This window comes from Pelobates fuscus, chromosome 11 (genome assembly GCF_036172605.1).
Source record: "Pelobates fuscus isolate aPelFus1 chromosome 11, aPelFus1.pri, whole genome shotgun sequence".
Lineage (NCBI taxonomy): Eukaryota > Metazoa > Chordata > Amphibia > Anura > Pelobatidae > Pelobates > Pelobates fuscus.
The window spans coordinates 23,342,354-23,370,084 of NC_086327.1; the positions used below are offsets into that span (position 1 = coordinate 23,342,354).

The following is a 27,731-nucleotide window of genomic DNA, read 5'->3' on the forward strand; positions in this document are numbered from 1 at the left end:
CACTGCACATAGCACCTCTTACTAAATACACTGCGTCTAACATCAAACATTGTGCCACTTAACATACTCTGCGCAATATCACCTTACTGAATACACTGCGTCTAACATCAAACATTGTGCCACTAAACACACACTGCGCAATATCACCTTACCGGATACACTGCGTCTAACATCAAACATTGTGTCACTGAACACATACTGCGCAATATCACCTTACCGGATACACTGCGTCTAACATCAAACATTGTGCCACTTAACATACTCTGCGCAATATCACCTTACTGAATACACTGCGTCTAACATCAAACATTGTGCCACTTAACATACTCTGCGCAATATCGCCTTACTGAATACACTGCGTCTAACATCAAACATTGTGCCACTTAACATACTCTGCGCAATATCGCCTTACTGAATACACTGCGTCTAACATCAAACATTGTGTCACTGAACACATACTGCGCACAGCACTTATTACTGAATACACTGCATCTAACATCACACATTGTGTCACTGACCGTATACTACACACAACAAATCTTACCGTCTAACATCAAACATTGTGTCACTGAACACGCACTGCGCAAAGCACCTCTTACTGAATACACTGCGTCTAACGCCACACGATGGCCTCGATCTAATATTTTTGATACGCTTTTCAAGTGATCTAACATTTTTAGATTGATTTTCAAAAAGTATTTTTTTTTTTCAAAATATTCAATTGTAAAAAAAAATGATCTTGTGTAAAAAAATATATTAGTAAAAATACTAAAATATTCTAAAATTCAAATAATGATATTCAGAATATTAAATCATTTTAAAAGTTAATCCAAAATTAAGAAATAATTTGAAATGTTTATCCAACAATATTAAATGGCGGCCTATATTGCTACCTTTTACAAGCCAGCCGCTACTCTTTAAAATGCCTTTCACTACTTTTAGAGTGCAATGGTTGCTCACTAAATGCTAAAATTTACAAGTAGTGTCAGGGCATTATTAGCTGCTGTTACTGAAAGCCAATCTCTAATAAATGGCTGTGGGATTCTATGTCACTCACTACACTCTACTTAGCGACTGGTTTTGAACTGGTTTACAACCCTTTCGCTACTCATTACTGGCTGCCTGGTGACTGGTTTTGAACTGGTTTACAACCCTTTCGCTACTCATTACTGGCTGCCTGGTGACTGGTTTTGAACTGGTTTACAACCCTTTCGCTACTCATTACTGGCTGCCGCTAACCATAAATGTAAAAACAGCCTCTGGCCTTGTGTAAAGAGGATAACGGCAGCTAAATCCTTATACAACCTACAGAATCAAACAAGTCTTGTTCTGACCCTGTTGCTACTTTTTACCGGCCACTTAAAGCCACAAACAGAAAAGTGTGTATTCTGTGTTTTACCAGCAAGCTGCTAACATGCAAGTGATTTTTATCTGCCATGGTGACTCATACTATGCCAAAGTGTTCTTGGCCAATCAGTTTGCGAGAGGGCTACATTGCCACGGTAAATAAAACACTCCTGGCAATTTTAATGCGTAAATTGTGGTCAAGCCTTTCTATGGATTTCTCACTGTAAAGGAACAGACAATGCACTACTAAAAAAGAAAAATGAACCTAGAGTAAATTACTATACAGAATCTACTCAATGTACACTCCACCTCTTACTAAGTACACTTCACTTCCTCTACTATAGGGAGCCTAAAATCTCTTGCTCCTTTACCTAATACACTATTAATTCTTATTAACACATACAAATGAGGCCCATAAATATACACCAAATATGGGTGGAAATAAAAATGAGGTTTACATATTACATCATGGGCACCGAATCATTAAAGAACGCAGTGGAAAAAGCAAATAGAAGAAGAAAGCCAGGAATTCACACTGTTAAAACTGACATATGTTTAATTAATTTGACAGTAAATGTCAGACATAGGATGACTGTATCTATGGTCCTGTGATAACTACAAAGGTCCGGGGGAGTATAGGTCCCACAGTATTATCATGAACATGTTATGGATGCTCTAAACGCCCTTGATAAAGGCAGCCAGGAGGTGCCGAAACGTTGGGGGGTTATTTTTGATGCTTGTTGCTGCCCTGTTAGGCGTGAGAACTTTGGTAAATTGTATTGTTAATAATTTTTTGCCTATTTTGTATCGCTCTATACATTTTTGTATTTCAACCTGTTAATGGTTTATTAAACCTGGTTAGGTATTTATTGTGTATTCTGGTGTGCATTCTCTTACTTATTTTCATGGATGTCAATGGAAACGTAAATACAATATTTAACTATATTAATAATAATTTTTAAAAAGGGTATTCAATAATGAGTACTCTGACTCAAAGTAAGATTGGTATGCGATTACCATATGATTATTGGCACACGTATAATGCAAGGAAAATTATATGGGCCCTCTAATAGTTCTACTGTCTACATAATAAGGCAAAGGTAAGTGCTCTTTTGCCTGCCAAGTGACTGTGAGGTATGTACATTGCTGCCAGTTCAGTAAGTGAGAAGTATTTGTTGCTTTCTCGGTGAATGAGAGGTAAGTGTCCAGCTGCCTTCCAAATTAGTGAGCGGTAAGTATTCTGCTACCTACCCAATGAGTGAGAGGTACGTACCTTGCCTCCTGCCCATTTAGTGAGAGCTATGTGTTCTGGCACCTGCCAATAAATGAGAGGTAAGTGTTCTGCTACCTACCAAATGAGTGAGAGGTAAGTAGTTTGTGCTGCCTGCTAAATTAGTGAGAGGTAAGTTTTCTGCTTGCTACCCAATGAGCGAGAGATATGTATTTTGTTGCCTGCTCAATGAGTGAGAGATATGTATTTTGTTGCCTGCCCAATGAGTGAGGGGTAAGTGTTCTGCTGCCTCCTCAATGATTAAGAGTGCTCGGCTGCCTGTCCAATGCCCGATAGGTAATTGCTCAGCCGCTTGCCCAGTGAGTAAGAGGTATTTATTTTTCTGCCTCTCGAATAACCAAGTTTTAGGTAAGGGCTTATTTGTCCTGCTGTCAGACTGTACAGACAATAGGTGAGGGGGCATTTGTCCTACTGTCTGTCTGTCTGTACAGGTGATAGGTGAGGGGGGTATTTATCCTTCTGTCTGTCTGTCTGTCTGTACAGGCAATAGGTGAGGGGGTATTTGTCCTACGGTCTGTCTGTCTGTCTGTACAGGCAATAGGTGAGGGGGTATTTGTCCTGCTGTCAGACTGAACAGGCAATAGGTGAGGGGGGTATTTATCCTACTGTCTGTCTGTCTGTACAGGCAATAGGAGAGGGGGTATTTGTCCTACTGTCTGTCTGTCTGTACAGGCAATAGGTGACGGGGTGTTTGTCCTGCTGTCTGTCTGTACAGACAATAGGTGAGGGGGTATTTGTCCTGCTGTCAGACTGAACAGGCAATAGGTGAGGGTGTATTTGTCCTGCTGTCTGTACAGACAATAAGTGAGGGGGTATGTGTCCTGCTGTCTGTCTGTACAGACAGTAGGTGAGAAGTATTTTTCCTGCTGTGTGTCTGTACAGACAATAGGTGAGGGGGTATTTGTCCTGCTGTCTGTCTGTACCATTAATAGGTTAGGGGTTATTTGTCCTACTGTCTGCCTGTACCGTCAGTAGGTGAGGGGGTATTTAAACTGCTGTCAGACTGTACAGACAATAGGTATTTGTCCTGTTGTCTGTCTGTACAGGCAATAGGTGGGCGATATTTGTCCTCTTGCCATGAATTAGGCTGGGGGTATTTCTCTTGCTTTTAGTACAATTACTAGGTGAGGGTAATTCTCTTCTTGTCTGCATACAGACTTATTGAGGGGCATTTCTCTACTTGTTTGTATACGGATTAGGCGAGGGGTATAAATGATCCCATTGTTCATTTGACCTCGTCACACAATAAGACAGGCTGAGTGGTGACTAGTGAGTGTATTTTGCTTGGAGGTAATTTCGTGCTGTATAGATCTGTGTTTAGATAAAGGTTTGGAACACATCACCGAGACACTTTCAAAAAGAATTTGTCATTAGAGATATAAACAGCAGCTCGATCCCAATCATACACCTGGATAATTTCAGGCATCTAAATGGCAGACACACACTTTCCTCCCCTTTTTCCACCCTCAATTGGCACCCGTATTGCTCAGCCTTTCTTTCTTTTAATACAATATGTATGTCCACATCGAGGCCGAGCTTCTTAACCTCTTCCAGTCAAGAAGGACCAGTATTGTGGAGTCAGTTATGTGTATTATTTTACATCCGACACATTAGTGTAAGTGAAACGGCCAGGATATCACAAGCCACAAAAAATAATTGAAGGCATCATAATGAATCAGAGAAACAGAGATTGGCAGATTTTAGACGTGGGGCTGGGAGCACCACAAAAAGGTTACTGGCCATTAAACAAGCAGATCTTGCTGTCTTACTTTGTAATTCTAGAGCTTTTACAGTAATGACAGAATATATTCTAATCTCAGGGTTACATATTGCTCCAGCACGTTACTCAAGGTTAGATGGTCAACTCTACGACGTATATTTCTGTCTTCTAAAATGTTTTGAGAACACTTTTGCTGGTTTACGCTCTGACTGATTGCCAGATATTTCATGGTATGAATTTCTCGATCTTGGGTCTCATACCTGCAGGAATGCTCAATTTGCAGGGTCTGGGGCTAGCATCCCAACTTATCCCACCCAAACAGCGGTTCTGGTCCACATCTAACTTTTCTAGCCCAGTTTTCAAGGCTCATCAACAGTCCAGGTTTCCTCAGTACCACCACTGGAAAAGAACTGGAATTGCTTAGCTCTTGTTCTGTCATTGTGACTTGGAGACGTAGTGGGCTTTACTACCTTAAAAAAAGCTAACCCTGATGACCCCCGTTCTGTATGTAGGAACACAACACTTGGGAATTTGATACGTCATGTATCTATCAGCAGGGCGGGTATTGTAGAATGGCATTTTGTAAGTGTCTGATAGACCATACATCATGGCCATATCATCATTGTCCTAAAATAGGATCTTATTATTCAGGCAAATTTGGTTAAGAATGCATGGGGAAAAAATTATTAGATAGTCGTTACACCAATTAGATTTTTTTAAAATGTATTTATTAGAAGTCACGTGCCATCCATTGCTGGTATAACCTTGTAGATTGCATGGTGGCAGGAATGAAAATAGCCAATGTTAAAAGTATGGTGCTATGTAAGGCTAGGGTTACGGGGCTTTATGGTTGGGGTAGTCGAGTTTGATTACTGCTATAAGAGACAGGGTTAAGGTCAGGGAAGGACTTGGGGTTAGGGGTGGTTATTAAAACCATGCACACAATGCCAAATAAAACGTATTCAAAATATTTTCATAGTGTTTTCCCTAAACTGCAAAATGTATATTTTACACCCATGTTACCAAAGTATTTATCATCATGGAACATCTTTCGACTCAAATACATGATCTACTGAAGAGAAGTTACTATTTGGAACTAGCGCACAGGTCATTGATACAATATAAAATTCAGCTTAAATCTTGAGTATTAGAGACACTTTTGAAACACAATCATTCATTATCAGAGAGATATCCTACAATCAACGGACGTCTATCTACTAAACTGATAAAGTGGCAAATACAGTTATTGGTTGATGCTGGTTACTGGTTAAATTAATGGGAGTGCCTTGACTTTCATCTTAAATAAATCTGGCAAATCTGTGAAAAGTGTGATTTTTCACTTCTTCTGCACAACCCAAAATAAAGTCGAATGTAGCTGTAGGTTGTATTTTTTTAAATTGCATAATTTATCTAAGTTGTTACTGATAGATTTGGACGACCATAGTCATCCTTGAAAGTGAGAGGTCGCATATCACACCCCAGCAGACACCCAGGCCAAACTACACAACAAAGACATCTTTAAAAAGGTGGAAAAATTGGGTCCTGCCGAATCACTTTGTCCGAAAATAAAATTTTGTTCAGGTATTCTGATTTTTGTCCATGTGGTGGCTTGGCTCGTCTGAATATTGTCATTGTAAAAATATTAGTGAAAATGATTTAGAGGAACTAAAATGTCATGAAAATGGACCAATGGGTGTATGGCAAAATATATATGTGCTATATATATTCCTGCCATTTGGTACACCGATCAAACAAGAAAAAGTAACCGATAGAGGGAAAAATAATTCATTATTTTTATATCATATAGTTATTAAAAATATAATATATAAATATAGGTTTTTTTTTTTTAACTGCTCCTCCTTTTCCCTCTGTTGGTCACTTCTCGCTTGATTTGTGAATAAAATCAACATTTAGTGGCTGTCCCCTTTACATCAATCTCTTATTTGGCACCACGAACAGAACTCCAAATAAAAAATCAAAGCAGCATGCTTGTCCTTTGTGCGATACGACTTGTGCGAGATGGCTATACGTTCATATGGAGTTTAAGAGTTAGTGAATTCGGACGACCTGTCGATCGATCTAAAGACGACGACGAATTGCAGTCCGAAGTCTAATCTTTATTGAACACCTAAATATAAAGAGGTAGCATTTATTACACTTTATGGAATAGATCATAAAAGCCTGACCAGAAACATGTTTATATTGACTACTGCCTGTTAAAGGGAATCTGAATTAATAGTATAGACCGGCCGAGTTTGATTTTAATAGTGCTGTGACTTCACACGACTTGCTAAAAAAATATTAACGCAACGTTATATTATTTATCTGCAGACTGCTACTCTCAATCAAAGACAATTAACCTCCTTGTGTGAAATGGGGTTTATTAGCACCCTCATTTGTTGGGTTAGTCACTAAAGAGTGAATTGTTAGAATTTAGATTTCAGACCAAGAAACGCTGTGTCAATAACAATTCTTACATAATCATGTCATAGGTGAGATATTTAACAACCTTTTTACTTTTAAAACACTCTTATCTGGCACACAATAGCACACAAAGCAAGGTATTATATGCAATACCAACTCCAAAACAGACTGGTAGAAAATGATACTAGTATACCATGTATACATAAAAGCTGTATATGTATTGAATATTGTAAATAGAGGTGAATTGTACTTGGTTTAGACTTTGTAATGCAGCAAAGTTTAGAACAGACACACTACGGCCCTTGAGAAAAAGCAAATTCAAGAATAAAGTCTGTGCTTTAAATAAGATAAGGGCAGACTAGACGGACCAATTGGCTATTATCTGTCATCAAAATCTATGTTTCTATGCAATATTTAAACATAAGAATACATCATAAAGAAGACTGCTATTCAAGGGCCTTTGAAAAAAAAAATTTGCTTGTTTATTTGAAAAAACATAATGTTGCAATTGTGGTTTTCTACCAATAAACAACGGTGTATTGATTTATTTATTTTTGTGTTTTTGTATACATTTTTAGAAAGGGAAAAAGTTATTCTCCCTTTGGAATTATATATATATATATATATATATATATAATAAAATGTATTGCATTATATAAATCATGCACTCTTCTTCAAATATTACAATCTTTTTCATTAATGTTTGTACAATGGCACATCACATCGCAATGTACTGTCGGAGAATGATACGTTTTGGTGTCTCAACACTTATCAGGTTCTACAATTTGATTTTAATTCTAGCTGGATTCTGATTGGCTGACTGTACCAAATATCACGAAAAGGCGGTCAGTGAGGTTTTTATTTCCTGTTATCTCCCCTGTAACTCACATTACCCACTTCCTGCAGCAACACCAGTAAGAGAACGATTGCTAAAGGTTTAAAATTCTCAGAATGTATGAACAATGGAACATGCATCGACTATTAGACTTCATAGTCTTCTTCAGTGATTATGGTTAAGCATTTGCATATCCTGATCTGTTTAACCATTATTTGTGATGGTCTGTAGATCAAATACACATAAAAGCTGATACCGCCATATCCTCTTAAAGAATAATACAACATAATAATATAAAAGCATTTGAAAACCACAATAACTTGTGGATCTCTAGTTGTAGAACTGTTGATGAGGAAAGAGGTCAATCTGAACAAGTCTCCTCCTAACCAGGAGCTACCAAGAGCTGGAAACGGAAGTAGATCCTATCCTACAATGTATCAATAAAACCCTTCCAAGTATCAGAGCAGAAGGAGATGCAGTTCTTCTTGTTGAAACCATTTGGCTGTTTTTATACTGACAGTACAAAAAAATTCCATGGACCCAATGGGTTAGTGGTTGTAACATCTATTACCTTTTTATAGAGTTTTTTTTTTTTTTTTTTATAGAATTTAGACTTTTGTGGTTTAATTTTTTCATGAGGCCAGAAGCCGAGGAAACCTAGTAGTATTGTAGTTTTCTACTGCCGACCTTTACTTTTGGTCCTGCAGGCTTCAACTTACTGCTCAGAATACTACAATACAGGACATATGACCATAGTTTTATTTCAAGATGCAGGGAATTCTTATCTAAACCAGAAACTGTGGTGTATTGACATGGAAACGCTAATGTTTGGCCTTAATATGTGAATTAGAAAATTAGTTGAGTTGGGAAATGTATCGAATCTGGCTGTTATGTTCTAACATCTGAAACTCACTTGCTATTCTCCCTAGTTCCACACTTAGTACATAAACCCAACAGTATCTCTTTTATTTCCTGTCTTCAGCATTTCAATTACAAGTATTTTCTCTCTTTTCTTTTTCTGTTGCCGAGAACGGAACAACCGCGTCCTCAAAATATTAATGCATTGACACATCCATTAATGCAACTGTATTGAATCGTCTCTCTTTTCCTATTTGTGGTTCTGCGTACACTATTAAACCTCTATAAATAAATTCAGACAAGTGTACGTGCATGTTGCTGTCATTTAACAAAGGGCAGTGGCGTTCAATGTATGGCAATTTGACATAAGCGAAGCCATTGTTGCATATTGAAAGCTAATGTCAGTTATCGAAAGGAATTATTGCACATTGATGGCAGCTGCGCCCTCATTGGCCGGTTCTATCGTACACTGAAAGGCAGAGCCAATCTGCTGCTGCCTTTATAATAAGCTGAAAACGTGCACGCACTTATTGGTTTGTTTTTATCACTTAGTAAAAACCAGACAATTTGGATTGCAGCGTCGAGCAACAACGTGGCAGCGTCACCCAGTGAGGAGAGCGTCACCCAGTGGACGCTAGTGCCATTCATTCATTTAGTCTTAGGGCAATCTTGCTCATTTCAAGTCACCTCCCATTCAAAACCTATGTTTCTCATCCGTAGCACTTCATCGCACTCCCTCGCACTCTACCCTCTGGCCTCCGGCCTCCTTTATTCCGGTCCTTCCATCCTCAATCCTCTGTCTCTCTCCCAACCTGGTGGTGTCGAAATCAATTAAAATTTAGATTGGAAGTGTTGCGCGGAGGTAAATATTAAGGCTGCAGCTCTGCTAATTCAGAGCATCGATCAGCCGGGATGAGGGTAATACATTATTTTGACAAGATACATTCCTTCTCAGCAGCTCCTATCCACATATTGATTTTCTCTCCACTTGCTGCAGTTTAAGCTAGAGGCACCTAACCCCGTCTCGTCTCTCTGAGCCCAATCACCTATCCTCCCTCACCTGCCCCTTTCACATAGCTCTCCCTCCGCTTGCTCTCGTGTCTCTCCGTATTCACGCATTCTTCATATTTTTTTTACTTGCGTTTCCACTAAAACATGTCTCCACAGCTGTTTGGCTTTTTTTTTTTTTAATCTTCATCTACATCTATCCATTGCTCCCCTTCCCACTCTCTTTCTCTTTTCACAGCATTACTCCATTCCCCCTATTTTCTACTTGCTACCCACAATACCATTCATGACTTGTTTTAACATTATTGAACCAGAGCGGGCTATTGACCCCATCATCACAAAACTATGAAGCCCCCCCACTGATGTTCTTACATAAACACCTATAATCTTCCTGGTCTGGCTGAGATTAATAGGTGTTGCATTCTCTTAGTATGAATGGCCCACTGCCAGTTTTGTTTTAACTCTTTATATGCTAATGGTTTGAAAAACACTGTTTGAGTTTAACAAAAAAATTCCAAGTTGGTATGTAAGTGCGCATGTGCATGATACAGATTTTTATCATTTTTGTTTTTCCATTTTATGAACTTCTACTCTTTTTTTCCCTTATGATTCTTATAATTTTTCTATAATAATACTCCCTTTAGGTATTGTGAGATAAGTTCTACATTTTTAGCCTAAAAAAAAAAAGTGCACCGTACATAAATCCTTTTTGGTTGGGACATAACAAGAATTTTACTGCAGTTGATGCAGATCACTTCTTAAATAAGAATATATATACACATATAATTTGTTCTTATTATTGTTTTAGAAGTGATTATTGGTTTTCAAGTTGCCTCTAACTCTAATGTAAGCAAATGGCAGTAGTGGATTCTCTAGTTAATTACATGCTAACACTTATATTAGACAAATCTTATATCCCAGGGCTCAAAATCTCACGCTCTGTTTTATCCTGGCCCAAAAGTTACTTACCACTGGGCTTGGAGACTAATGGCTAGTAGCAAGTGGACATTTTGAGCCCTGAATTGTACCCAAATCACCTCTGACATGAACATTAAACAAGTGCCAGTTATATGACCTCAATATCAATTTCTCAATTTATATTTAAAGGCTTAGAGTGGGCTAATTTGTAAAATGAAATTCTTTGCTGTTCTTGTTTATATACTGTTAGAATATCTCAAGTTTAGTTCAGTTCAGAAATTCAGTAAAAAATTGAAATCACACTTGAAGAAAACGACTCCACAATTGTGATACAATTATACTAACGTAGAAAGTGATTTAACTAATATTATTATTATGGTAATGAATAAAACAAATTCTCATAATAAAAAAAAACACACACACACTACAAAGCATTTTTAGATAATTTTTAAAGTCCACTACAGTATTCTACCACTGTGTTTTGACATTGCAAAAAAAGAATTACAAGATGAAAATGTAATCATTTAAAATATGTGATTATATCTTCGATGGCTGAGGGACAAACGCTCAAGCACTGGAAGATGAATCGTACCAGAATAAATTACGAGTATTGTTTATCAGAAAGCGTTTCACTCATATTCAGGGAATGCTAACATAATTATGAGTAAATGATAAAAGATCCTAATAGGAAAAAGGATTTACCACCACATTGAAGGGCGCTTAAAACTGTCCTAGGCCCTTATAAAAAAACAAGGTACTACACAATTTACTCCTCTACATTGAAGATGTTGTCTCCAAAAAGGATGACTTGTAGATGTAGCACATGTCTGGTACGTGCGTGAATCATATATGTAAACTAACTCCCATAACTTCCACAACTAATAATCTCTCATTCTAGCCCGCACATACACTTTATGTCTCACCAGTACAGAGTTCCAATATAACAGCAGATTTAGTAGTAAGGTAAGATCACATGTGTAAGATACCAGGATTTAGCAAAACTCTGTTTACTGTATGTGGCATTGTGAAATTACGGTTTTACATTCTGCTGGCATTTTTGGGAATCTGCATTGCCAAAAAATACCAGCACATGCTTTACTAGTACCCAGGACATTTGACCGTTTTTATTTGTATTACAGTGTCACACACTGTGTTGTACACAATTAATATTTATCTTCTAAACCGTTTTTCTAAGAAAGATCTGCAACAAGAGGCAATAGATACACGGCCTTCTATTATACCCCCAATGTTTCTGCAAAGGATTATAGGTACTTATACGGAGCCAACAATTTCTGGTTATGTTTAATTATGGGGATATTATAGCATCTAAGAGACTGACTGTCACAAATGTTATCAGTAACAAAGTGCTATTTAGGACCTTGCTAAATTAACTTCAAAATTTTACAAAAAATCTGCATGCATACACAGATTTTTATTTTTTTTAAATCGGAGTCCCTGTACAATAATCTATATACAAAAACTGCTATTTCGTTCTATTATTAAGTGCTAGCTATGCACTGTAAATACATAGCAGAGCATTTCTTTGCTCCATTTTGGAAAGCATTTTGTAACTGTAGGGAAGACATCTCTTATCATAAAGTGCCAGTAAGTTCTACAAGATTATACATTTTTCAGACATGATGTTCTATAAAAAAAAAAAATGCATGAAGTGCAAAAACTAATTAAATTGGCTACCCAAACAGAATTCATAGATCACCACTGCTCTGGGAATAATAGATTATCCAACATAAAATCTAAAATTTTATTGGGTCCCATGATACACCGACCTACAAGATGCCAAGCATCTCCCCTATTTTTCATAGATTCAAGAAAAAAAGAAAAAAAGGAGAATTTGGAGAATCAATAGTTGGCCTTCAAAAAAACAAGCAGAAGGTCGGATCATGAATTCTGTTTGAATCTCTTTAGCCTTGCGTGGTGATTAAGTCGGTGACCATCAAAACTTATAGTTTCATTTGGGATGTTAAGTATTTTACAAATGGCAGCTAGCCATCAGCAGGAACAAGGAAAGTGTATCAAGAAAAGAAACTTCTCTCTCCGAGTCCATAGATTTCGATGTCTGCATCGCTGGCCGTCTATATCTTAAAGTGGTGTATATGTGGTGTAATGCCAGAGGATAAAACAGAAATAAATTGTTCATCATATATTTAAAATACTTGACATCCTGGGTATTTGAGATTAGTGCTGTACAAATCAAATTTCACAGTGGAGAGGGCAGTGAAGTCCACTGTATGATCTTTGAAGGTGAAGAAGACCTTTGGCCAGATTTGTCAAGGTAAACTAGCTAAATTTATAGCAATTGGCAGAACCATTCAACTGGTCTCTATTATGATTGCCCTAGTACTGCTAAGTGTTTTTTGTGATACATATATATGAAGCAAAGATCTGTTCAATGTATTGTGTTCCTTTCATCTTTAGAAAATAAATGTTTAATAAAAGAAAATGTAGATATAAGTTCACCAGATGTATATTTCACTCTGTCTGTATCCTTTTCTTAATCTGTAGATTTAATCGGCCTGTACACAGTATCTCTCATTCTTTATCTTCTACCAAGCTCCGCTATGTATCAGTCTCATCATATTAATGTATATTTATTTTCAATGTGTGTATATCTTTATATCCCTGGATGTGACAGACTCGAGTAAATCGGTTACTGTGAAAAGGAGCGTAGCCAATGAGTGTTTGGGTGTCGGGATTATGTTGACACTAATGGACCTTTTGCTATAATCATTTGTATCTCTTTATCAATTTCCCTACATCCAACCATCCATCATCTTTCCAATTAGCTTTTCTTTCAAGTGCTCTCTTCAATCTCTGTAGATCGCAAGCTCTAGTGAACACAGACGCTCATTTCATTCAACATTTGTTTTAAATAATAAACAAACACACACGGATGGATGGAGTGTTACCCTTGGGCGGAGGTAAAGAAAAAGACATTACTGATAGAACGCAATGTGGTATATTATAACATGTGGGCTTATGATACTAAGCATGCTTATATATTTTCTTTGGATTCTCAAGATCATATATAAAATAAAGGACAACGTTTATTCTATTTATTGAAATTGTGCTATGTTTGGCTTTTTTTTTTTAAATATATATTTCATAATTTATTAACCTGCTTAAACCAATATCAGTAGTCGAAGTGTATGTAGGTATTGGATGGAATGGAGATCCAATCTCCACTGAACAGTCAAATTCAGCCCGTTCAGAAGATAAAAAGAGTTATTCACTAAAGGGCAATTGTTGAGAATTCAAGGTGAATTTAAAATTTTACACGAACATGGCAGAAATTAAATTAAATTAAATTAAATTCTAGTTCAACTATATTGGGCAAAATTTTAAAATGCACGTTAAATTTATGATAATGCCACTTTAGGGAATTATCTTGTAAGAGAAAGTAGATGATACAGGACTATTGCAATGAATTTAGTGTGGTGACTGGCGGTGAACTGGTATACATACACGTATGCAGCGATTCAGAGAGATTTTATTAATATGATAACAGATATTTTATTTTGCTTATTTAGACACCAATTCTAGGCCATGCTCAGTAGGCTGATTAGCATTTCTTCCTTTTGAAAAATAGAGCATTAGACACACATGATTAATCTTAGTAAAGGGAAATTGTGACAACTTAAGTGCCATCCGAATTAAACTACCTTTTCACAGTAGGCATAATTTGCCAAATTTGGCTCATTTACAACATATTCCAAAGACTCAAACAGGCAATTCTACAGTGGTCTCGATTCTCATTAAATTAGTCAACAATATGACATTGCCTTGTATTTCGGATCAACTATGAACAGTGACCAACAGAGTTATTCGATTGTTAGTGAAAATGCCACTCAAGAAATCTTTGTCTCTCATTGTCGCGTAGGTCTACTGAACTGAATGCGTCTCCATTTCTTTCTTAGATTTTTTTTTCAAATTAACTATGATATCCACAGATCATTTTGGGTTGGATGGTACTTTGCCACTTGGTTGTATGCAAACGTCTACTGTAGAGAGATGTGCTTCACCAGAAACAAGGACATCCCTCCCCAATCTAAAGATCGCTATATATTATGTCCCATGTCTACAAGTTCCCAAAATCCTAATCAGGCTCTCAACTATTATATACCAGAGCAACATCACAAAAACTTAAAAAATCTACAGAGACATTATGTTAACCAGTCGTTATTCTTGGTTTGGTACAAATAATGAACAAGACATGGGTATGAAAACCTATTTCAGTTCACTGGATCTACTCTTACTAAGTCCACAGGCAGAGCAAAAGACATAGTCCTTTAGTCCCCACAACTGTGGAGTTATCTCTTACGTACGTGTGAAACCATTACATACATATAATTATCACATGTACAATCTTGAAAATATCATCAATTTACTAAGTTATATCTTATTGGACAACTCGTCAAGATGTCTACCACCTATTGGAAGAGTCTAGCTTGCTGTTATAATAACTTGGAAACAAGTCAAATTGTCTAACTGTTCAGTAAATCTAGGCCATCGTCTAAGATTCACGGAGCTGGTTAAAGAAAACCAAGCACTGAATGAAATCCCTGATGTGCATGTTCAAACAAACTCTGGCGTATTTGCGCTAGCCTTGTTACAAACCCTCCATGACTCAAAACAGGTCCTGCAGTGATCAGGAACACAAGTGAAGGCTGACACTTCAGCGTCCTACACCGCACACCTGCTCTTTGTAGACAGCCCTGAGTGTGAAGAGGATGCTGTGCTCTCATGGGGTCTCTCTACTAACCATATATTTACTGTCTACACACTAAAACTAGATATGTCATTTTGCATCAAGACTGTTGGCTGTAAAGAATAACCAGCCTTAATAAAATGTCCACAGGTTGGTTTGCTGCACGGCACATTGGATGGACGTCATGGAGCAAAATTCTTCTGAATCCCCCCCACCCCACCACCAATAACACACCATCGGCACAATGTAAAGCAGACATTGCAATTTTATTAATCTTTAAGACATTTGTTGCTCTTCGAAATGTTCAAGACTTGATCATATTGTAAATTTGAATTTGAATTCAAAAAGAATACTAATAGCTGGTGATTACTTTTATTCATTTTATTAACATAACCAATATTTACAGAGGCGTTTTATACTCCCAAATGTTAGCTGAAAATATATACATGATAAATATTAAAAATGACAATTATTCTGATTCGCACTAAAAAAAAACCTAACATAATACAATGATTTTTCTTTATAATCGGTTCTGTTTAGAATTGTCTTTCGAAAGGCCATAGTTATTTTAATTTTTTTTCTCAAATACAGCTATAAAGGGGACTACAAGAATTTGGTAAAACTGCACTGCCAAAATTGTCACTCTACACCATTACATGTAACCCTAAAAATTATTTTACTTTCAATGCAGTCTAAAAAGATGTTTTTTTAAGCCAATGCAAATCATTTCATTTTAGATTTCTTACATCATTTTAACTCGCACATATATTTTACCACATTTTCCTTACAATGTTTATTTCACATATGTATTGGCCTTTTATAACTCTTGCAGTGAAATGAATCAGGAAAGCATTGTAAATAGCGTGGGCTAGTTTTCAAACAAATCATAAAAATATGATTTGAAATTATTTTACAAGTTTTTTTTCCTACATATATTTTTCCATTTCTCCAATTGAAATTATTATTATTTTTACCTTTTTGCACTACTATTACAATAAAAAAAAACAAAAAAAACCAGTATAATAAAATAAATAAAAATTAATCGCTTGATTTTACAGGTTTTTTTTGGGGGGGGGGAGGGGGGAGGGGGGCTTTACCTTTCCTTTACTTCACTTTTATTTTTTATTTATTTTTTCTCATTTTTAAATTTCTACAATTGCATAGCGTGATTCCATCATATTGTTTTAGATATATTTTTTTTGTTCTACAATCAACATTTTTTTACATTTCTTATGTTTTCCTTCGGCCATTTGCTCTTTTTATGCGTTTTTTTTTTCTATTCGACATTTTCATCATCACAAGAAAAAAAAAATTATATATAGTTTGAGCCAGTGTACAAAACAGAGGATCTTTTATGAATACTCTTAACCCCTGCACTGCGGTAAAGACCAGCAATCCATTGGGGAGAAAAAAACTTCTACATCACATCGTATTTACAGATCGAAATGCAATATATTAAGATTGTCGCTCGTTGAAAGTCTGACTTTTATAAAACAAATGATGCTGAGAAAGACTACTTATAGCTATTTATCAAATGTTTTTACTCATTACATGTGAGATAAATGAAACATCTCTCATTGCTGCTTAAGAGGGCTTGTTCATCATGTTGAGATATTTAAAAAAAACATGTGATTAATAAACACTGTATTTATCTCACATGCTGTAAATAAGAACATTTTTTTTTAAGAACGTACCCCAAAGGTTTAAAGGTTCTTCGTGACACAGGTGCCAAAACTGTTGTTTTCTGTAAAGATATTTCTCGGGGGTAAAACACTGTTACCTGGTATTGCAAATTAACACTTTTATTAAACAGCCTTAGTGCTACCTAGAACTGAGATTGATTGAGGTTGTCACGCTCATTATAGACAATATCACTGATTCCGTCTCATTATAGAATGCACGTATTCAGTACTAGAGCTTACACTCTAACCGTCTTAAAGGGACTGTTCAAATCTGGGATACAGTAAATGTTCTCTGCACTAAGCTGATTAGTCGAAACTATGTCTTGTCCACCAATTATAGTCCTAAATGAAGTCGAACTGTTTCACTTTGCAGAACGAGAGTGACAGAGAGAAATAAAGAAGGCAGCATCTAATGGTAAATCTGTTAGTATGGCATTGTATCAGTGAATCGTGCCATGCTCTCAACCTGCAAGACGGATACTCCAATAAGCCTCCAAGATGACAAGCTTGGATTGTGAGCTCTTTGGAACAGAAATATTCTACGACATTAATAATATGCCTACCGAGGCCTGCAAACACAAGCTAAACATAAATATTGTGTCCGTGGAATTTGACAGAACTTTATGTTAAATTACCCCTCAATAAAGAAACTCTTTCACCTTCTGCATGCCAGAGGCCAATTTTTAACGTATCGGACCCCAACTCTTTGCATGCACGTCATTGGTCAATACTGCCAACAGATGCTGGCCAAACAGAAAAATCCCATTCTTGCCGTTTGTCAGAACTTTATATAAAATTGACGGTCAATATAAATAAACTCCTTAACTTCTCTCAGAATTTCATACACTTTAGTTGAAGCTCACAAGCTATTTTTTTTATAAAAAAAAAAAAAAGAGTGAGCCAGGCTATGGAGATACAGTCAATAAATGATATCGGAATCCTGGCAAAATTCCTCAACTACTCTTGAGTGCATTTTTTTTAACACTGCAAGTTTGGATTTTTGTTATATCTAAATACTGATTTTAAATATTGTTGTTTTTCAATGTTTACCGTTGCTGTTGATGTCTCAGAGGGAATATCCATTCTGTATATTTTTGTCTTTTGCATATATAGAGTTAAAGTTTTTTTTTCACATCTACAACCTGGGGGTCTACCTAACATATGATGCTGGAATTGTGTAACTGCTAGGGACTGACAAAGATCTATAGAAGCAGTAGTCCAACTGCACTTGAAAGGCATTAGTTTGATACACTGATCTAAAAGATTCATTACAAGCGAAATATATTATTCATAGGATGCCAACATATTCCGTAGCCTTGTACAATGATAGGAAATACGTTTAGCCATTCTAACCTGTTATAAGGGTGTCTTAGTGAATAAAAAATTGAATTAAGTAGTTAAAGCATTGCTTTGGAAAACAACAGATAAATGTCAACTCTCATACCTAAATATTTATTTTAAAATAAACACCTGAAGGAGACGTGTGTTGGATTCCATTGGATAATGAATTGCAATGATTAGGCTGACTGGTTAAGGATGTGGGGATTTTAAGGCAAGCTTTGAATTGCATTCAATTTATGAGACTCTTGTCACTTGTCATTGACCTGAGTTTTAGTTTTTAAATTGAATTAAGTGATCCTCAATCAAGATATCATTATGTAAATCTCGTTTTAGACCAGATAATATCTTCTCCGAAGGTGTCGCAGCAGGTCAGTATAGAAAATAATTTTGCAAAAACAAATATGTTCTCTCGCGCGCTAAATTGCTTTTAACCCCTCACTTTCCAGATAAGAGTTTATCAATGATGCACTGAGAATTTTTGAAAGATTATCCTTAAAAAAATAAAAACAACACACACACACACACTAACAGACACACACACAAACAAACAGACACACACACACACACTAACAGACAAACACACACACACACACTAACAGACAAACACACACACACACACTAACAGACAAACACACAAACAAACACACACACACACACAAATATATTTTTTAATTTATTTTTGTGGCAGGGGGTTGAACAGAAATCTTGACTCTTATTGACCCTTTCCTATAATATTGGGCTTCAACATTTGGCCAAGTTCAATATTTTGGTTTTATGTAAAATTTAAGCCACAATACTACAGTATTTCGAGGATTTCGACCTGCAGGTGGGTTGTATATACCACTGCAAGAAAAGTCTAAATGAATTTCACCTGGTATCAAAAATTCAATTTGTTCCTAATGTCTATTACCAAGGACAGAGGTTAAAAAAAATGAAGAATTTTTGGTAAGTCAAGATTTTGGGGCACAAGGTTCTAAATAAGGGATTTGACTAGTTTGGACAGTTTGGAAAGCAGTGAAAATTTTCAGCATTTGAATAACTTTATTAAAAGAGTTAATATTATTATCAACGCATATCTATGAAGCCTCAACAAAAATATTATAAACACATTGGCAGGAAGTAAAAAAAAAAAAAACATGTACACTGCCATTATATAATTTAACTCAACACTAGGAGTTTATTCAGAGGGTTAGGGGTGTGAAACATTTACAAATGAATTGCTAATTATATACCAAAGTAACAAAGAAGGGAAAATAGCAAAGTTTTGAGAATTTTTAAAGTTCAAGTGTTTTTGGTCTAAAATGTTAAAGTCCCTCGACAAGTCGCCATTGAACCCCCAACCATAAACCATCGCTTACTGGTGACACCAAACACCAGTTTATGGATTAGCAATTCACATAACATTTCTGCAAAGTGTGTGGGTGATAAAAACATTGGCTGTTTTGCATATAACCAAAACATATAAGTAATCCTATAATATATATAATATAAGCAGTATATAAGTAATATGTAATATATGTACGTTTTCTTTTTGGGGTGGGGGGCGCATATTAAGACAGCTGGGTTTTTCACTGGGCAACAAATTATTATGAATTGAAAGCTGAATTTCAAACCATAGGCTGAAAGGTTTAGCTGGGATTATAGACGAATTGAGGTATTTTTCCTAATACCCACTTTTTTTGTTTTTAAATTTTACAATTCGATATCCAGATTACTGCAATTTGGTGTTTAGCGAATAAACCCAAAACACTTACAGCATCAACAGAGATATGTTCATAGAAAACAGAGACCATCTTAAATTGAGATGAAACATCAGCGCTACCCTGCAACTTTCCCCAGAAGACGTATTGACATATTCTTTCCCATATGAAACGCAAGAAATCTTCAGGTAAGCAATGAAAAATGAGAGTACTTTTAGGTAAGTAACAAACGGGGAAGAGGGTTGATAAAACTAACATGAACCAGATAAGCTCATTAAGTAATCCATGCACACAGCATCGTATACTTTCTGCGGTGGGTCAAATTACCTTCAGAGGGACAATATTTTGGGGACCCCAGCAACATTCCCAAACCTGTTGTTAAAGCTTACGATCATTTTTTTAAAATTATTATTATTATTATTCATCGTCAGGGTTAACTACACTGAAGGGAAGCTACGGACAATAGAGGACGTAGCCTATGTGTAGGAGCATTTAAAGGGCTGAGGTCCCAAGACAAGGCCCAATGAGCTCCTGGGAGAGTGCGTGGAGGGTTAAAGTGAAGTGGTAGTTTGGCATGCAGCAGGCGTCCGCAGGCAGCCCCACAGAGGGCAGAGAGAGGCAGTTTAGCTCTGATGGATACACACACTTGTCTCTTAATCTCCGGAGCTGCTGATCAATACGCTATTTCCCTTTGTTGCCAGAAAATTCGATCCCTGCCCTGGAATTAGGTTCCTTGGCTTAATCTAAACGGAAACTGGCCCCAGTTAGCTGCAGAGAGGGGAAGAGACGTGAGACTGAGGGGAGAGGATAAAAAGAGACAGTGACACTGATGTGATGGGGAAATGTAGGGTGAGGATAGAAGGGGGAATGGGGTGACACAAGAATGCAAAAAAAAAAAAAACTAAAACAAAATAAAACACACAGAAATAGAGACCGAATTTAAGAAATTGATGGAATGTGTAATATATACTAAACAAAGTGATATAACATGCAGGGGAAGACATGGCAAATACTGGGACAGAAAGAATGAAAGGTATTGGGGTATAGACATCTGGGGATACAGCAAAAAAACAAATCATGTGAAGGGGCATAGATATTTTCTAACAGAGAAGGAAGGTAAAATAAGGATCTCTGCTCTGTGAAGAAATAACTACAGAGGAGAACATAGCAGGATGATGGACAAGTGTAGAGACACAGCTCTGTTTGAAAATAACTAACTTTTCCACCAGGTGGGAGGGAAGTGCAGGAACCTCTGCTGTACAAACACACTGTTGTGCACCTGGAACAGTGGTTGGGTTGCCTTTCCAGACCAGAGATCTTAGCACTGTGGTTATCCAGCAGTAGTTGTGGTACATCTTAATTAAAATAAATCAGGTCTATGTTTGCATTTTGGAGCTCTCCTCCCAATATCCAGAGATTACATAGGTTAACCACAGTGTTCTCCATAACAGTGGACTTGTCTTCCACAGTTGCCCAGAAAGAACCAGTTCTGACTTTATACAACATTCATTTTACTCTGTTACACCCCCTCCATGAAGAAACACAATAAAGTCACAAACAATACAATATTTTACTACATCTTTCATTGTGACCCCCTGCCATACATAACCAGGAAGCTAAACCAGTAAATCTGTCCAGAACCAGTTCTAGATTACAATCCAGAAGTTGGGTTTTACACCAAGAATTCAGCTCCCTGAAAACCACATGCTGCACTAGATAAGATATGCTATCATCTTCACAGCAAGGGTGGAATGGACCTCTTACACTGTGTCCTACAACCTTGCAAATACCTGCAAAGTGATAATGTCCTCCCATTCAAACACACGTCATGTAAAGTCCAACACACAAACAGAAGTGATCAGTAACCAAACAGATAGACTCCCCAACCCATGGCCATGTCCACAGACCCCTTCAAAAAAAGTAACTCACGTTTTTCTTGGCATTCAGTAAGTGGTGCTGGTGGCTGGCTTTTCTTCAGGAAGAGTTGAGCAAATAGGTGAAACCAGGATAGGTTAAGCAAAAAAGAGAGAGGTCATACTAAAGAACCCTCCAAAAGTATTTGATGGACCTTCAGAAACTCTTCCTCCAAGACAAAAAAGTCTTGGTCAAGAGATAGGAGGGCAGAGACCTGTGGGTGGGTGTGAGAGAGTGAAAGAAAAGAAAAAAAAACTAAAAAAAAAAAAACTACAGAAAGTAAGAGAAAGGGAAAATAAATATAGTGCTTTAATAACAGGGGATGGATGAGTAGACAGAGAGAAGGGAGAGAGTGGAAATGAAGAAGTAAAGTAGGAGAGAAGAAGAGAGAGAAGAAAGGTGGAGAGAAGGATGGAGGAGAGAGGGGGAGAGAAGGAGGAGAGAGGGATAGATAGAAGAAGGAAGGAGGAGAGAGGGATAGAGAGAAGAAGGAAGGAGGAGAGAGGGATAGAGAGAAGCAGGAAAAAGAAGAGAGGTATAGAAATAAGGAAGAAAAGAGAGATAGAGAAGGAAGAAAAAAGAGTAGAGGTGGATGGAGAGAAGGAATAAAGAAAGATAGAGAGATTGAGAAATTGAATAAAGGAGGTCTATTGAATAAAGAAGGGATAGAGAGATTGAATAAAGGAAGGATAGAGGGACAGACAGATAAAATAAAGGAGTGATAGAAACATTGAATAAAGGAGGAATAGAGGGACAGACAGATAAAATAAAGGAGGGATAGAAATATTGAATAAAGAAGGGATAGAGAGATTGAATAAAGGAAGGATAGAGGGACAGACAGATAAAATAAAGGAGTGATAGAAAGATTGAATAAAGGAGGGATAGAAAGACTGAATAAATGAGGGATAGAAAGATTGAATAAAGGAGGGATAGAGGGACAGACAGATATAATAAAGGAGGGATAGAAAGATTGAATAAAGGAGGGATAGAAAGATTGAATAAAGGAGGATAGAGAGGAAGTGTGTGTGTGTGGATGTGTAAGCTGCAGTCTGAATAAAACCCCTTTCCTTAGCACTTCTCTCTTCACCAGCAGCAGAAAATATATGTACAGGCAGGCAATGTCTGGGATCGATAGAATATAATTTTCCCCAAACTCGGAAAATAAAGTTCATAGATGATCAAATTTGAAAACAGATGTCGAATCGCGATTCTAAATAGGATTCGATCTCTCTCAATGCACTGTAGATAATATTTGGTCTGCCACTTGATGAAAATGAGTGATTTCATTTACAGAGGGTTGTTAGGGAGTGCTAGATAAAAAAAAAATAATAAAAATAAAAAAACTTGTTTTGCAGCAAATGGCTTTTTTTAAACACCCCCACCCTTCCTGTCTCTCTCCCCCCACCCCTCAGTCTCCCTATATTTTGTTTGCTGTGTGTATTTTGAGAGAGACCCCTAAAGTGAGATGGATGGATGGATGTCACCCACTGGGTCTGTTCTCTGGCAGGATCAGTGGAGGGGAGACGGGGGAGGGGGGAGGGGGGGATAGGGCAGGTGCCCCCCACCAATAAAAAAAAAAAAAAAAAAACCTTGCCAAATAAATGAGAATTGTTCTAGCTGGACCCTCTCTCTGCATTCCCTGCTCGCAATAACAATTGCTTATCGACCGTTTCTCACTCTAGAGGTGGGGACTGAGGCAGCCAAAAAGCACCCAAGGTATCCTTCCTGCAGCCTTTATTTATTATAAAGCAGGGGCTGCATGGGATGGAGGGAGGGAGGGGGCACCTGGGGGCTCAGTACACACAGGGAAGATGCACAGGCTCTGGGACACAGATTCATCATTACAAAGTACCTTCTAGTGTGTGAAGTGAGATCTCTGGAGGGAAAACACGGGGTGTGAGTGGGACGTGGGGGAGTGTGTGTGTGTGTGGGGGGGGGGGGGGGGGAATAAAAAGTTTACTAGTCTAGTATGGAGTAAAATATAACACTCTCTGTATAACACAATATCTCCCTATAACAAACTCTGTATAACACATCATCTCCGTATAACACACTATCTCCCTATAACACACTCTGTATAACACACTATCTCCCTATAACACTATCTGTATAACACACTATCTCCCTATAACACTATCTGTATAACACACTATCTCCCTATAACACTATCTGTATAACACATCATCTCCGTATAACACACTATCTCCCTATAACACACTCTGTATAACACACTATCTCCCTATAACACACTCTGTATAACACACTATCTCCCTATAACACACTCTGTATAACACATCATCTCCGTATAACACACTATCTCCCTATAACACACTCTGTATAACACACTATCTCCCTACAACACTATCTGTATAACACATCATCTCCGTATAACACACTCTGTATAACACACTATCTCCCTATAACACACTCTGTATAACACATTATCTCCCTATAACATTCTCTGTATAACACATCATCTCCCTATAACACACCCTGTATAACACACTATCTCCCTATAACATGTTCTGTATAACACAATATCTCCCTATAACATTCTCTGTATAACACATTATCTCCCTATAACACACTATCTCCCTATAACACTCTCTGTATAACACATCATCTCCCTATAACACTCTCTGTATAACACACTATCTCTCTATAACACACTCTGTATAACACATTATCTTCCTATAACACTCTCTGTATAACACACTATATCCCTATAACATGTTCTGTATAACACACTCCCTATAACATTCTCTGTATAACAAAATCTTCATAGAACGCAATCTGTATAACACAGTATCAACACCCTCTGCTTTAACACTGTCACTCTATAACAACAATCTCCCTGTATGATACTCTCTGTATTACACTCGCTATACATTATATTCTGTCTCTGTTATATTCTTTGTATTACACATTCGCTCTATGGTACTCTCTCTATTACACACTCTCTCTCTCTCTCTCTGTGTCTCTGATACTCTCTGTATTACACGCTCCCTCTAGAACACTCTCACTCTATGATACTCTCTGTATTACACTCTCTCTATATAACACTCTCACTCTATGATACTCTCTGTATTACACTCTCTCTATAGAACACTCTCACTCTATGATACTCTCTGTATTACACTCTCTCTATATAACACTCACTCTATGATACTCTCTGTATTACACTATCTCTATATAACACTCTCACTCTATGATACTCTCTGTATTACACTCTCTCTATATAACACTCTCACTCTATGATACTCTCTGTATTACACTCTCTCTATATAACACTCTCACTCTATGATACTCTCTGTATTACACTCTCTCTATATAACACTCTCACTCTATGATACTCTCTGTATTACACTCTCTCTATATAACACTCACTATATGATACTCTCTGTATTACACTATCTCTATATAACTCTCACTCTATGATACTCTCTGTATTACACTCTCTCTATATAACACTCTCACTCTATGATACTCTCTGTATTACACTCTCTCTATATAACACTCTCACTCTATGATACTCTCTGTATTACACTCTCTCTATATAACACTCTCACTCTATGATACTCTCTGTATTACACTCTCTCTATATCACACTCTCACTCTATGATACTCTCTGTATTACACTCTCTCTATATCACACTCTCACTCTATGATACTCTCTGTATTACACTCTCTCTATATAACACTCTCACTCTATGATACTCTCTGTATTACACTCTCTCTATATAACACTCTCACTCTATGATACTCTCTGTATTACACTCTCTCTATATAACACTCTCACTCTATGATACTCTCTGTATTACACTCTCTCTATATAACACTCTCACTCTATGATACTCTCTGTATTACACTCTCTCTATATAACACTCTCACTCTATGATACTCCCTGTATTACACTATCTCTATATAACACTCACTCTATGATACTCTCTGTATTACACTCTCTCTATATAACACTCTCACTCTATGATACTCTCTGTATTACACTCTCTCTATATAACACTCTCACTCTATGATACTCTCTGTATTACACTCTCTCTATATAACACTCTCACTCTATGATACTCTCTGTTATACACTCTCTCTATATAACACTCTCACTCTATGATACCCTCTGTATTACACTCTCTCTATATAACACTCACTCTATGATACTCTCTGTATTACACTATCTCTATATAACACTCACTCTATGATACTCTCTGTATTACACTATCTCTATATAACACTCACTCTATGATACTCTCTGTAGTACACTATCTCTATATAACACTCTCACTCTATGATACTCTCTGTAGTACACTATCTCTATATAACACTCTCACTCTATGATACTCTCTGTATTACACTCTCTCTATATAACACTCTCACTCTATGATACTCTCTGTATTACACTCTCTCTATATAACACTCTCACTCTATGATACTCTCTGTATTACACTATCTCTATATAACACTCTCACTCTATGATACTCTCTGTATTACACTCTCTCTATATAACACTCTCACTCTATGATACTCTCTGTATTACACTCTCTCTATATAACACTCTCACTCTATGATACTCTCTGTATTACACTCTCTATATAACACTCTCACTCTATGATACTCTCTGTATTACACTCTCTCTCTATAACACTCTCACTCTATGATACTCTCTGTATTACACTCTCTCTCTATAACACTCTCACTCTATGATACTCTCTGTATTACACTCTCTCTCTATAACACTCTCACTCTATGATACTCTCTGTATTACACACTCTCTCTATAACACTCTCACTCTATGATACTCTCTGTATTACACTCTCTCTATATAACACTCACTCTATGATACTCTCTGTATTACACTATCTCTATATAACACCCTCACTCTATGATACTCTCTGTATTACACTCTCTCTATATAACACCCTCACTCTATGATACTCTCTGTATTACACTCTCTCTATATAACACTCTCACTCTATGATACTCTCTGTATTACACTCTCTCTATATAACACTCTCACTCTATGATACTCTCTGTATTACACTCTCTCTATATAACACTCTCACTCTATGATACTCTCTGTATTACACTCTCTCTATATAACACTCTCACTCTATGATACTCTCTGTATTACACTATCTCTATATAACACTCTCACTCTATGATACTCTCTGTATTACACTATCTCTATATAACACTCTCACTCTATGATACTCTCTGTATTACACTCTCTCTATATAACACTCTCACTCTATGATACTCTCTGTATTACACTCTCTCTCTATAACACTCACTCTATGATACTCTCTGTATTACACTCTCTCTCTATAACACTCTCACTCTATGATACTCTCTGTATTACACTCTCTCTCTATAACACTCTCACTCTATGATACTCTCTGTATTACACTCTCTCTATATAACACTCACTCTATGATACTCTCTGTATTACACTCTCTCTATATAACACTCACTCTATGATACTCTCTGTATTACACTATCTCTATATAACACCCTCACTCTATGATACTCTCAGTATTACACTCTCTCTATATAACACCCTCACTCTATGATACTCTCTGTATTACACTCTCTCTATATAACACTCTCACTCTATGATACTCTCTGTATTACACTATCTCTATATAACACTCTCACTCTATGATACTCTCTGTATTACACTCTCTCTATATAACACTCTCACTCTATGATACTCTCTGTATTACACTCTCTCTATATAACACTCTCACTCTATGATACTCTCTGTATTACACTCTCTCTATATAACACTCTCACTCTATGATACTCTCTGTATTACACTCTCTCGATATAACACTCTCACTCTATGATACTCTCTGTATTACACTCTCTCTATATAACACTCTCACTCTATGATACTCTCTGTATTACACTCTCTCTATATAACACTCTCACTCTATGATACTCTCTGTATTACAC

The 27,731-nt window shown here is 36.9% G+C and overlaps 1 protein-coding gene across 1 annotated transcript in view; it reads right to left on the reverse strand.

The window, feature by feature from the left end:
• The window catches only part of ERFL (ETS repressor factor like), a 57,851-nt gene extending 35,879 nt beyond the window's left edge, over positions 1–21,972 (reverse strand). The window contains exon 1 of the mRNA XM_063436114.1: positions 21,780–21,972. The gene's annotated coding sequence lies outside the window, so the exon portion shown is untranslated. The remainder of the gene's footprint in view (positions 1–21,779) is intronic.
• Positions 21,973–27,731: the final 5,759 nt, after the last annotated feature.